We start from the raw sequence: 15,056 nt of genomic DNA on the forward strand, positions 1-15,056 counted from the left end.
TCTCACATTTCTTAACTGATGGGCTAAAATCACCCTTGAGAGATGAAGTAATTGTGGTTTTTCTGGGATCTCTGGTATTTTTGGAGGTCAGAGAGAGTTAAAAATGTCCAACTCAGTTTAAGGGAGGATTTGAGGTAGATTGGGTGCCTGAAAAACCCTTACAATGATGCAGGTAAGTGACAAGTCTTTGTGTTTTCTAACTAGTGAATGGTATTTAAAAGAAATTGAGAATATTGTGTCATTTCCTACCATCTCTCTACATTTAATGTGTCTGTTGAAACCAGAATTCTTGTGTCTGAAGTTATTTCTTGCTATGGAAATTTATAAGTCCCTTCACCCTATTTGCCTCATTTTCCTCATTTTGTAAAATGAGCAAGAGAAGTAAATGGTAAACTGCTTCAGGATCTTTTCCAAGAAAATCCCCAAAAGGAGTGGGCAAAAGTACAACGTGACTGAAAATGACACAACCACAAAGTCTTAGCAAAATAAGTAAAAGTACAGTACAACATAGATAATTTATGGTTTTGTAAGTCAATGCGCAACCTGCTGAGTGTAACACTTCTGACCTAGGATTCTGTGAACTTAAGTGACATGGATCCTTCTACAGAAGGCAATACTTTGCATTTTGACTTCCATAACAAATTCTGTTAAAATAAAAGATAAAGGGCATATTATTGACCTATAGTTCAGTAAATATATTTCAGAGAAGAGCTGAGATTTTGGTCCTTGTATTTTGTTTTCAAATAAAACAGATGGATTTGTAAAACACAGGAAATGTGTATTAGATTTTGTAAACGTATATTTAAGCTGTTTCCTGACAGGTTCTAGAAGAACCACAGTTAAGTTGGAAGTTTCTGGCAAATATCCATAGTATTTCTGTTATCATTGATTAAGCAGTAGTCATGTGCCAGAGTTGCCAACTAAGATGTAGATGCCAGATGTGAGAGAGTCAAAGTTGTATTGAGTGTGAAGATTTAAGAACTAGACTTCTATTCACAGCCCAGCAGGAAAACCTTTCCAAAAAACCTGCAGATCGACTCTTTTTTTTTAAAAAGGTGTAAAACTTAAAAATTTAGCGTTAAAATAAAATAACAGAAATATAAGTTAGACATGAAGTTTATTTTATAAGATTTACTGAGAAAAGTATAGCTGGAGGCCATTGTGATAATGACCAGACTGACTTTAGAGAGATGAGAGTATTTATACATGGAAGAACAAGGGGATCATTAAACATTTGCTCAAAAATATGTCATCTTTGCATTGCATAGAGAAGGTCACTATCTATGCTCTTACCTGATTTAATATTTACTGTATTTCCCCATGTATAAGACACATCTTTGCACTCATTATTTCACATTTGTTACTGGTATGTTAGGTGATGTTTTACCATGTTTTAGCCAGAAATGGCTCAGAAAAGATTTTTGTCCAGTGCTGAATTCAAGTTCAGCGTGATCCAGTTTGCCAAAGTGAATGGAAGTTGTACTGCCAAATGCCAGTTTGGTCCCCCTCCAACTGGGAAAATAATCCAAGCCTGGCTATGGAAAGAAGAAACCCAACTGAAAAGGCCTCTGCAGCAGTAGGCCAAGAGAGGCAAGTCAGCCAAATGGCCTGAGTTAGAGAGGGAATGGAAGAGATGGATGGAAGAGCAAAGGGCAAGTGGAATTCCTGTGTCCAGAAAGATGGTTCAACAGGAGGTCAGAAGAATTACTTATGAAAAAGAAGTGACTGGTTTCAAAGGAGGACACAATGGGTGCTTGAGGTTCATGAACCAAGCATGTGTCCATGCACTAGACTTGCCCAAAAGATGCCTGAATTTCAGGATGAATAAAATTTTAGTTCAAAAACTTTATGCAATATATTTTTTTCAAATTTCAGACCCCAAAATTAAAGTGCGTCTTATAAATGGGAGCATCTTGAACCTGGAGACATATGGTAAAAACCGAGTTTCCCAATTTCTAATCATCTTCTTTCCATGATTCTTAGAACAATTAACAATAGAAGAGTTAGAAATTCCAAAATTGGAATTTGGTCAGTAGCCTAGGTTCTAAAAATTAACTTTGACAAAGGAAAATAAAGTTGTAAATCTTCCTAGGACCCATTCATTTCTGTAATTCAACTGTTTATTAAGTACTAGCACAATCATAATTGTAGTTTTCTATATCTAGTTCAGAAGAATTCTATATTTGCTATTAGAAAAGTAAATGCAGAGTCACAGGATTTCCAGTCTCCAAGCCTAGCACTCAAGCTCCAATGTCAATGTCACTTTGCCTCTAGTTTAATAGAAGAAATAATACAGATACAAAGAATTGTATAAATTCTGTAAGAGGTACACACTGACATGAGATTTTAGAGAGGGAATGGCTAGAGAAAGAGCTGGAAATTAAACTGGAACTCATTAATCCTAACCGATCACAGAATTTATTAAGCTCTGTGGAAATCAAACTCAGCTGTTCAACTCCAGATAACAGTAATATCTTAAATCTTTGAGGAGGAGTATGTCTTTTTTTTGGGTTCCCTTCTCTACTGTCATCTCTCTGAGGATTTAGACTCTGCAAGGCTGATGGAGCAGCTGGGTACAGACAATATGGGCCTAACTTTCCAATCAGTTTATCTTTATTTCTTGCAATAGTATTTTTCTAACTTTTCTTCCAGATTAGGGTGACCCAATTGGCAAGAACGCAATGACCCCAATGTAAATTAATGTTACTGTTATGTTATGACCATTTGGCTTAAATCGATTTTGTTTATAATCATTCCTAATACCTTCCCTCCATTTCTATGAAACAGTGATAGAGTCCTAAGCAATTAGTGTTATTGTCCTTAAGATCGCCTTCCATGACCTCAAACTGCTTGGTGGAATTGGAAATCCAGGCATATTTGTAGAATCTAGCAGAGCCTGAGGTCTACACATAGGAAAAAGCCAAAGCTTAATTATTCTAGGAATGGACACATAGATTAGGGTAAATCTGAAGCTTGGATATTAGTTCCCAGGAAAATAAACTTAAAAAAAAGATAACATCTTTAAATTTCTTACTCTTAAAACTCTTAATGAGACTGTCCTGTGATAAGGGAATCTCTTTGTATAAGTGCTTTAATGATGTAACCAGGTAACTAACTATCCTTTATCAATTCTTTTCTTTAGGAAAGACATTTAACTCTGTTCTATAATTTTAGTGTTAGAGGTGATATTTTTATATTTGTGGGATATAAACTTCCTTTCCCTTTCCCTCTCTCTCCCCAGAGTTGTATTCATTGTGTCTTTTTCTTTCGTCCTTCTAAGATCATCAAGATATAATCACTCATAGTTCAATTAGACTTCTTCTCTGACCCCTGATAATGGCAAGTTCAGAATGGAAACTTTTCATTTCATCATATTCAAATAAATGAGTTTATCCTCACTTAGTCCTCTTCCTCTCATTGTTCATATGCAATGTTTTATATTTTTCTTTACTCCTTTGTTTAAACTTGCAACTTTCCCTGCAACTCTAGTTCTTTTCATCTGGAATTCTCAGAAGTTTCCTATTAAGTCCAGTTTCCTTCCCCCCATCCATAATTAATTATTCTCATTATACCTGGATAAATTATTCTTGGCTGTTATACTATTTTCTTTGTCTTCTACTTTCCTTCATAATGGTAGCTACTGAATCAAATGTACTCCCGTCTTTGGTTCCTAGCTACTTGAATTATTTCTTTCTGAATGGTTGTAGCATTTTCTTCTTTGATTTACAAACTCTGGATTTTGCTTAAAATGTTCCTGAGAGTTTTTCATTTTGCTGTATCTTTTAGGAATTTGATATATTTTGCCCTGTTGTTCTAAGAGATTCGGATAGTTGGGTTTTTTCCCCCTTTTGGTTTGTTTGTTTTGTTCTTAAAGAATTTTTGAAATACATCTAGGGTCTTAGTTTTTCTCTTTAATTTGTTTTTAGTTCAGTTGTTTTTGCTGAAATACCTTGCATTTTCTTCTAGATTTTTTCTTTTGATTTTGTTCTTACATTACTTATTGTTCTTGAAGTCATTCATGGTACATTCTAATTTTCAAGGGATTTATTGCTTGGGTAAAGTTTTATATTTCTTGCACCAGGATTTTAATTCTTATTCCATGTTTTCCCCCAAATATAGCTGACTCAGAGCTACATACCTAGCTAGCCACCTCTACTAATTTAAGCAGAATTAACTGAGAACTAGAAAATAAGTTAAACTTATAGAAGCTTTCAGGCTTCCAAGGTGGGCATCACAAAATTCAAAGACAAGCCTGTTAGGCTTTCATCTCATTTATCCTCTATTACCCTTTTTAATTAAGGGCAAAGCTGCTGGTCAACACCTGTTCTGGCATCTTGCAGGACATCTCCATGCTCCAATATGAGTGTGGCCTGGAGTGTTTTCCTTTGGCAAGGTCCTGGCCAGACTCCTTCCCTAGTGTTCACAGACTTCTCTGTCTACCTTTCTATGCCAACCTGGGCTGGAAAAAGTGACCCTGTGTAAATTATTCTTGGATATCTCCACCAGAAATTTGTCTGGTACATTTTCTAAATCTATTTTGAGGAGTTTAGTGAGGAAGAAGGAACTGTTGTTCTGCTACTCAACCATCTTGAATACAGCATTCACTATATTTCAGTATAATTTGTTTCCTTTGCTTTATGCATTTTACAAAACACTATTCTGATAAGGGGTCCATAGGCTTCACCAGATTGCCAAAGTGTTCGGTGACACAATAAAAGGATACAAATTCAAGATTTAATTTACTACCTCATTTTGTGGAGGAGGAGACAGATCCATGGAAAGTAAATGACTTGCCAAAGGTTCTCCCAGTGATAAGATGAAAAGTCAGATTTTGAACTCATACATTCTTTTTTTGACATTAGCCCATTGATATATTTAATCATTATTTGTTTATTATAACACTTGATAAAAATCTTGCAAGCTCTTCTATGTACTATAATTCTACATTTATTTGGTTGCTTCTGGTTTGCCAAGTTGGCACCACAGGAAGGGACTCCCTTGGCAAGGCTCGTTACAGAGCCTATTGCCCATTGCAGACTACATTCTAGTTATAATATTCATGGGACTGGAATATGGTAATATATGACCACATATTAATAAGATGATGATTTAAGCTTTAGAATTAAAAGGCATTTTTAGGACAACTAGTATAAACTCCTCATTTTGTGAATGAAAAAGCTGGGGCCTTGAGTTTAAATGACTTCCACAATGATATTTAGTAGCTATATTGATACTATTGATTGATTCTATTCAGATCTTAGAAGTAAGTAGCTATATAGATACTTCTGTTCAGATCTTAGAAGTAAATCAAGTCAGTAAGACTTTACTAAACTCCTACTATTTTCTATGCACTGTGTTACTTAAGAATTGGAGATGCAAAAAAAAAAAAAGGGAAATCCTCCAGGAACTTGGATCCCCACTGTCTCCAGTTCTTCATAATAAATAAGATAGTTTCCTAGCTAAGTAATTTAAACAAAGTCGCATGACCAATAGGGGTAGGGGCCTTTAATCCTGATTATGGGGTCCCCCATTCACTCCATCATACTGACTTCCATTAATAGCATCAAAATAGTGCTTTAAGACTGGCAAAATACTGTACCTAAACTACTCATTTGATCTCAGCAGATAAACAATTTACAAATTGTCAACTGGTTAGTTTTTACTAACTACTGTCAGTGTGCCCGCTTTATTTTCTCTTCTCATTTATTGCTTTTAAACTAACTAAAACAAATAAGTTTAAAAAGTGTCTAAAACTATACAAGCTATACCTTCTTTGACCTCCCATCTGTACTTTCAGAATTGTCATTCCTTGCTATATAGAAAATAATTTTTTCCAGATTAATTATGACTTTAATTTTTTTAAATGCCCTCTTCCCCATTTCACCCTTGCCCCCCCCCCATCAGAGTACAATCTTAAGGAAAACTTTAGAATGATTGTACTAAGTAAGTTTTTTTTTTCAAAACTATTTTAATTAATTACAGGTTTAGTTATCCAATCAGGTTTCAGTTTATTTTTACTGTATAGGCTTTATATACTACAGCTGCTTTCCAGTTCAAGATTTCATTACATTTTAAATCAACCATATGTTTCTCTTTCTTCACTTGGTTCAGAAAATGTTGGAAAATAGCCTACATTTTTCCAGGATATTCTCCAGAGGAAGAAAGGTCATCTGTTCTATAGATTTGGTTAAGTTAACCCAGGGAGGCATTCTTTTTTTTTTTTACAGAGAAAATAGCATACTGAGTATTTATATAAAGGAATATTTTCATAACAGATCAATTAAACTGCAGTGGACCACAGGGACTCATCTTGGGCTTTCTTATTCCCAGGCTGCCCCACACCTAATCAATCCTCAGTACAGTCAACTGTCATGTCATGGTTACAGATCTGCACCCTCAGCCAGTTCAGGCCAAATTACCTGGGATCTAGAAATTAAGTTAAAAAAACAGAAGGTTTTGTGCTTCCCAATTTTTACATCATGAAAATCTAAAGGACAGTTTATCAAGTTTTCTCTTCAACTATCCCCTTGGTTTTAGACACTTTAAAAACCTATTTGATTATTTGTTTTCAGTAGTTTAAAAGCAGTACATTAGAAGAGAAGATGAAGCAGGCATATTGACTTTCAGTAGTTAGTGAAAATTAACCAGTTAACAATTTGGGAAGATACACGAAACTGCCTAAATTGCTATAAGAATTAAAAATAATGGCTAGTTTGAATTATTTTCTTTAAAGGCTTCAACACATATCAGCAGGTATTACTTCTCTACCAGAAGAAAGAACTTTGAATTTGAAATTAGAAGTCCTGGATGTGACTTTTTCCCAATTTATCTTCTTTGACTTTTTGCATTGTTTTCTCACCTGCAGAAAGAAGTGATTAGTTAGACCCAGAGGTTTGATCTGCATTATGGATACAATGTTTTAGAGTTCTGCCTAATCAGATTAAAGTGTGATTGGGAAATACAACAGACAGTACATAATGCTAAATAAGGAGTTTTCTTTTTCTTGTTTTGGAGGGGAGGGGTTGCAAGGCAATGGGTTAGGTGACTTGCCCAAGATCACTCACTCAGCTAGGTAATTATTAAGTGTCTGGTGGAGAATTTGAACTCAGGTCCTCCTAACTCCCGGGCTGATGCCTTATCCACTGCACTACCTGGCTGCCTCAATAAGGAGTTTTCTCAGTATGCAATTTGCAGTAATCCTTATGTATGTGCTATTTATTTGTTTGATATCATGGAATTAGATGGCCTCCAAGATCTTGTCTAGCTTTTAAATCTGTGTTCATAATAATTATCATGATCCATGAAGAAGAAAAAAAAAGAAAAAAATTGAAGATAATGCCAGGAATTCATTCATCTTTATCCACAGATGTTATCACTTTACCTTTTTTCCTTTCCAAGTTGAACTGACTTTTCTACTCTATCAGGAAACATTGATGAAGCAAATGATGTCTTTAGAGTACTGAGCTATTTACTAAAAGAGTTAACAAGAATAGGCATAACAGTCGCTGACCTCATCTATCAAAAAAGCATTTATTAAGCCCTTTTTGGTGAAGTAGAGTGGCTTGTAGGTGGTTCAGTGGGGAGAGGATTGAGCAGCTTGGGAACAGAAAGATCTGAGTTCTAATGCAGCCTCAGACGTTTGCAAGCTGAGTGACCCTGGCCGAATCTTAACTCCTATTTGCCTCATCTGTAAAATGAGGACACACTGGAGAAAAAAATGGCAAAACATTCCAGCATCTCTGCCTAGAAAATCTCATGGACTTTGTTTATGGAGTTATCTAGAATTGAGCACAAAGGAGAACCATAACAGTTCCTTTCCTCAGAGTTTATAGACTATCAGAAAACAGCACATTCCCATTTAAGTCAATACAAAGCCTATCAAAATTCAGAGTAAATGGAGGGGATTTTGAAAGGGTCAGGAAATGCCTCCTTTAAGACCAACTCTTCAGCTGAGTTTCAAAGGGAATTAAGGATTTATTTTAAAAGAGGAAGGTGAGGAGGAATACATGGTAGGCATGGAAGTAGTCTATGCAAAAGCTCAATCTGGAAATGAATTGTTGTGTATATTAGACCATAGAATATACAAAGGGGAAAGATATACTGGAACCAAGTTACAATTACCTTTAGATGCCAAACAGAGGCATGTATCTGGTTGAAGTGGGTAGTCAGAGGTGTCTCATATACTTTGGAAAAGTATGAGCCCTAGAGAAAAGTATGACTAGGTAAGAAGTCATTAGGTTGGGTAATGAGTATCTATAGATTTCTGTTGGTTGACTTTTTCAGTTGCTTGACTGGGAAATGGAGAGGGAAAAATAATATCAATTGAAAGTGTTATTTTTTTTTGTTTGTTTAAGGACAGGGAAAATCTAGAATTATCTCTTGGATCTTGAGCCTAGGAGAAAAATAAAACTCTTAACTGAGATAGCAGTAATAAACAATATTACATCATCAGTACATTAAAACAGTGAATCTTTTCCTCTTTTTCTGTTAACCTTAAAATAAGGATAATGTAAATGGTAATGTACTACAGTACTGGGTTGAGACTTGGAATAAATAGGAAGTCTCATACAGTACCTTGGAAAGTTTGTTTTCCTTTTTTTTTTCTCCAGATTTCAGTAGATTGATGGCTCAAAATACATCAACGAAATGAATGAAGAATCAAGTTGCCATTGTAAATTTAGGCTGAATTTAAGGCACACTTTCGTTTTTTTTTTTTAAACTAAGAAGAGTCTTACTCCTTTTTGCCCTGCCAGATCATTATATTTAGTTCTTGGTACCACTTTTTTAGGGAGGATATTTAAAAATAAATGGAGATATTTATCTGTAGAAGATAATGGTGATAGGAGTGATATGTTAGCTGCTTTCAAATATTGGATATTTTGATATGTGTATGATAACACTAGATTTGTTTTTCTTGGTCCCAGTAGGCACAAACTTAGAGCACTGGAAGTTTATGTGAGGGAAATTGCTTGAGTAACAATAGACTCCCATTACCACCCTACTGACCATAAACTAATCATTTCTAATAATTAAAGCTACCATCCAGAGGAAGAAAAATGAAACAAAACATATGCCAAAAAAACCCCTTCAGAATCTGATGAACATTTTATAAAAATGATCTCTTATGTATCTCTTTCCCTTAATCCTAATTCTTCATGCCAAAAATTACTAATTTGTAAACATAATTATCAAAATAAGTGTGTACAGTGCTAACCTGACTATTTGCCGCTTGGGGGAGGGGGGTGGGAAGAGAAGGTGGAGGGAAATTTTGTAACTTGGAAATATGCATGTGCATATAGCTGAAAATAAATAAATAAAGTAAAGTCATTGAAAAATCACATTGAGCCCCTTATGTGGTAGAGAGAAGTCTTCAAATAAAAAATGGGTTATTTACTTGTCAGGTGTATTGTGGAGAACACTCTCATAAAGCTAATGTTTCCTTATAATTATGAAATTCTGTGGTATACATTTTTTCCCTCATTTTTGATCCTTAATTGGCCAGATGGGTTTGGCACTCTTTGGCTCAGTTTTCTCATTTTACAAATGAGAGAATTGGATTAGATAACCTTTAAGAATCTTTGCAGGACTAAACTATTAACATCTTACCCTCTTAGATTTCTTAAAGGGCATTTCCTTTGGAATTCAGTAGGTTAAGTGTGTAGTGTGGTATTGTGGTGATTATAAATTTGAAGAAAAAATTAGGAAAATTTTAGAATATTGAGAAGAACATGTTGAAGGGAATTATAGGAACATGAATTATATAACAATCAGTAGTCTAGAAGAAATCAGTAAATTATGAGACTGAGATGGCCGACCTGAAGGACTACATAGGACTGTGATCCAGATAATAGTTAGGAGGCTAGAAGTAAGTCAGGTCAAGATAAACAAATTCAAGCTCCGTGAGCCAAAGCAAAATTTGGCCACCGTGATGTCTGGATTTTAAACCAATGGCAATCTGGGAAACAGGCATACTTAGATTCCAGTAACCTGGGACAAATTTTCGAAGAACTTCAACATGTCAGGTCAATCCTTTTTGAATACTATAATTGCCTGACTCCTTTGGGGTAGAGTTTTGAAGCACCCATTCTTTGCCATGACTAGAATTTGATGCCAAACTACCTCTTTTAAAACAATCTCAGCTGAACATTTGTCTTCAGATTGCAGATTTCTTTGCAGAAGCTATTTCTTTTACTTGAGATGATTGTAAATAATATCATCTGAGTCTGCAAATCACGGATGTCTTTTGGATGTGAGATTATGCAATATTGTTTGTGCCCATTTGGATGAGAGCTATGAAACTGTAGTCACTGGGTCAGAATAATCTCAACAAGCTCTCAATTACATCTTGAATACAGATTTCTGGCATACAGAGCGTGATCCCTGACGCAGCATCTGAACAACATCTGGATTACTGTGGTCTGCTCAGAAAATTGCTGATTATCACTGTTTCCTTATTCTTTTTGAAAATTTGTGTTTTAAATCACTTGGAATCTGTCAGGTTAAATTCCTCTATTACAGAAGATGTTCTTCCCTTTGTTAATAAAATGGAATGCTTGGTCCCAGAGTCTTAAGAATAGGGCTGAATGGGACCTTAGAGATCCAATAATGTCCCAGTACAGAAGTTGATATGATCCCTGATAGCTTTTCATTTAGCTTGTACTGGACTGATACTACCATCTCCCAAAACAAACCATTATATTTTTTTTCTGGGAAATGTTATGCTCTTCTGATAATGAAGAGTCCAAATTCTTTCCTTCTGTAATGGCTATCCATTAGACCTAGTTGCACTCTGGAGAACATTAGCAAGTCAATTAACCTTTGCAGAGCCTATGTCCTTATCTGCAAAAGGGGAATAACACAAGTGGTATCTACTTTATGGGGTTATTGTGAAGATCAAATAAAATTTAAAAGTGTGCTAAGCAGTTTGTAAACCTCAAAGTGCACCATAAATGGCAGAAATTATTATGGTTATTGTTACTCTTTTTACTATTATCAGAAAGGAGTCACTTAACACAATTTTAATTTTTTCATCAATATGATATCTCTTCAAATAACAAGACTACTGTTTCATGTCCCTCTTCTTTCTATCTTGTTCCAAACAGTTATTTTCAGTGATGGTTTATTGAATGATAGATTTTTTCTTACCAATCTGAACTTCTCTCCTTTGAATAGATTAAGTCTTTAATAGTAACATTGATAAATTAACAGATTATTATATATGTGGTCTGATCAGTTCAAAGTACAGTTCATGTCCTTTAATCCAGATACAAATTCATTGTATCTTTTGGACAGCTGCCTTATACTTTTGGATGATGATGAACTTGAATTCATCAAATTCCATAGATTTTTTCTTCCATATAAATTATTGTTAGGTCTTGTATTGTCTATTTTGTTCGCATATTTTTGACTTCAAAACTCTGTTTAAAAACTTCATTTATTCCCATTGCTGTTCCTATTGTTAGCTCTGGCCTTCATGATTATTAAGGAGAGGATTAGAACACTGAGTGCCTCCAGACCACTGGCCGTCAGCCAGTGTTCTTTTCCTTTTTTATCTGTGAGTAGTAGCCTTCTAGAAGTTGCCTGTTACGCAACATGTTTCACCCTCTTGTCCTGTTTCTTTCCTCCAGGAAGCTACTTCTTATAGCTTTTCATGCCTTTGCTTCAAAATGCAAGGCTTTCAGGCTTCCATGCTAACATGAATGAAAGTTTGCTGGAAATAATAGAGACTGGGGCCATTTTTGTATTTTGAAACCTTTTGTAGTTTCTCTTTCCTTTCAATGAACTTTCTCAAGAATCCTCTTCTGTTTTCCTTACATTTCTTTGCTAGCCTCTTTCCTTGTCTAAGTATGACTCTAGGTTGCTTTTGAGTAATTCATCATTTCCCTCATTTCCAATATAAAATTTATTCTTTTGCCACCCAGATTATATGGTACTACTTCATTTGCTTCAATATTTGGATGACTCATTACTTAGGAAAGCAGCAACATGAAAGAAAAAATACTTAAAAGGTGTGAGTTTTAATCTTGGTTCTGTTATTCTCTCTGATCTTCAGTTTTCTTTAAAATATAGAGATTGAAATAGTGATCTAAAATTACTAATAATTTTAAAATTCAATTTATTTTTCTAAATCTGTTGCTGGGGAACTTCCTGTGAGGAAACTTTACTGGTACAGATTGGAGTTTCATATAAATCAATGAAATCACTTATTGTCCTTCCACCTCCCCCCTCCAAAAAAATAATCTATTAGAGAATGTATACATTCCTTGGATTTTCCAGAGCATCACATACTTTATTTCTGGACCCATCCATGTGAGCTCTTCAGTTTATTGACTTTGCTCTCTAACTATACTTGCTAAGAGTTTTCTCACAGTGTCTCTGTTGCTAGAAACTTGGGTGATTCGATTTCAGAATTGGAAGGGATAGCCAAGTGTATTCTAATCTACCCCTGAAATGATCTTTTTTGTTTTTTTCTAGGACTACTATCTATTTCAATGTGGTGGAAGTAAGGGTAGCTATATTAACAGGCAAATACTTAAAGTAGAAGTGACTCATTAAAAATAATGGATTTCATATTGGTCATCCAATACTACTTGATTTTCAAAGAAAAAAACTAACTGGCCAAAACCCCTCATTTCTTTATAATTTAATTTTACAATAAATTCAGACCTACTACTGAATTCTGCATACATGCCAACACTTATTTGGCTTTTGAAAACCTTGAATTTTATTAGATTTTTAGCAGACAATGCATTGGCAAAGTGTAGAAAGCAATGGATCAGGAGTCAAGGGAAAACTGAGTTCAAATTTGGCCTCAGGCACTGAATAGTTATGTGATCTAGGAGAAGTCACTTTATCCTGTTTACCTCAGTTTCCTCATATCTCAAATGGGATGGAGAATGAAATGATAAATCACTACAGTAATTTTGCCAAAAAGCATTCCTATCTTTGTCTGGACTTGTGTTTTACATTATTTGGTTTCTTTCTATATGACTCATGTCGGAAGATATTAGAGTGGTATTATATGAAATCATTGCTCCTGGAAATGATTTGTATTTTTTCACCTAATTGGAGTGAGGAAGGTATAATCTAATCTAAGAATGGGGGTCAGAGACTTGTTAATTTGGACTCTTGCTTTGGGTGACAAAAGGTTATGAATTAGATTTCCTAGTAAATTAAATATTACATGTCAGCAAGCGTTTTTCCTTCAGATAATATTCAAAGTTGGGAGGTTCATTTCATGTTATGATAATGAAGCTGAAAAACTACATAAATGAAAGCAGATGCTAGCATATCGTGTAATGATAGCCTTCTTAAAAATTCTTTCTCCCCCCCAAGAATCATATCTATTGATTTACACAAAAAGAGCAAGACCCCTAATTGCTATAGAATTCTAGACATTCTGTCAGAGTAACTTTGTTTTTTCTTTGCCTTCTGAGTCATTCAATTGGGTAATATTGTCTAGCCAGCTTTGCTATATCTCTTAGTTATGATGAGATTCTTAATGTCAACCTTATAGTGCAAATGGTAGGTGTAAAAATGTGTTTACTCAGTCTGTGGTTTTTGCTAATTCCCAAGATGTAGGAAATTTTCAATAAGAGATTCACAGGAAAGAAATTTTCAGAATGCCAGACTTTACAGTCAAAACAGTATGCTACTTTTGCTGGAGAAAATAGTTATACTTTTCCTGAAATTTATAGTTAATTTGTGAAAAGAAATTATTACTCATTAAATTCAGCAGTTATGAATTACATTATTTTAGAGAAGTATGCTCATATGCAATTATTACTCCAGAATGTTCCCTTTAAACTTGATTGAGAATATATGAGGAAAACAGAAATTTTCATTTTGGTTCTTTTTTATTTGCAATTTTCTGAAATGGTTTAATGAAAAAATTACTGATTATCTCTAAATTTTGAGTGGAAAATGTAGTATATATATTTTCAAGGAAAACTATTTTTGTCACATTCCATTAGTATAAATTAAATGTCTTAGTCACTTTTATTTTCAGGATTTATTAGAGACCAAATAATGAAATCTGTTTTTTTTTTATTTTTTCAAGGCAATGGGGTTGAATGGCTTGCCCAAGGCCACATGGCTAGGTAATCACTAAGTTAAGTGTCTGAGGTTGGATTTGAACCCAGGTACTTCTGACTCCAAGGCCAGTGCTCTATCCACTGCGTCACCTAGCCACCCCTATGAAATGTTTTTAAAGTGGATACAGTATTATTGCTAAAATGTGTATATAGATTAAGACAGTTATGTTTACCTTAGTGGATAGACTGTTAGACCTGGAACCAAGAAGATATATGGGTCAGATTTTTTCTATCACACTTATTATGAGTATGCATATTAGGGAATTAATTGACTTGGACAGCACCCTGTGGCTTACCCTTCAAGTCATGCATTGAATTGCACTTTAGATAGACCTTAGTGAAGAGACGAACATGATTCCTCACAGGTCGTGTGTGTGTGTGTGTGTGTGTGTGTGTGTGTTCGTTCGTATTTAGGAATTCTTGAATCTGGGGGCAAATTCAGATAAGAGAGTAGAAATATCATTGCATTGTATCAGGTCAAGGGACATGGTTCAGTTACAGCTCTTTGTGTATATGTAGATATATGTGATTTGATATATGAATCTGTAATTTTAGTTTGGAAACTCCTCCTACTCCTTCTACCCACTAATGATTTAATTTTCAATTTCTAGATTATTAGTAGCCTAATAGCTGACTTGCAGGTCATTATAAGCTATAGTCTTGCCATACGGTATACACATATTCATACATGCATACATATATACATTTGTGGAATATATGGATTGGGATGTTATATATGGTTCTGTCTCAATTTCTTCGAACTAGTATGGACATTCTTGTCCTTAGTTTCATTCACTCCACAAACTATTTCTTAAGTACGGACATTAGACATAATACTCTTCTAGAAACAATCCATTTCTTCAAGACTTATGTTACAGATGATATAATTTGTATCTTAGTAAGTAAATTCATTGTAATTTGAGGAGAATGAGAGCAGCAAATGGTAGAGAGGTCATGAAAGAA

The 15,056-nt window shown here is 34.7% G+C and overlaps 1 protein-coding gene across 2 annotated transcripts in view; it reads left to right on the forward strand.

Moving 5' to 3' along the window:
* The window catches only part of PLOD2 (procollagen-lysine,2-oxoglutarate 5-dioxygenase 2), a 104,640-nt gene that overhangs the window by 13,608 nt on the left and 75,976 nt on the right, over window positions 1-15,056 (forward strand). The gene's annotated exons all lie outside the window — the stretch shown is intronic.

Source organism: Macrotis lagotis, chromosome 6 (assembly GCF_037893015.1).
Source record: "Macrotis lagotis isolate mMagLag1 chromosome 6, bilby.v1.9.chrom.fasta, whole genome shotgun sequence".
NCBI classification, from domain to species: domain Eukaryota; kingdom Metazoa; phylum Chordata; class Mammalia; order Peramelemorphia; family Peramelidae; genus Macrotis; species Macrotis lagotis.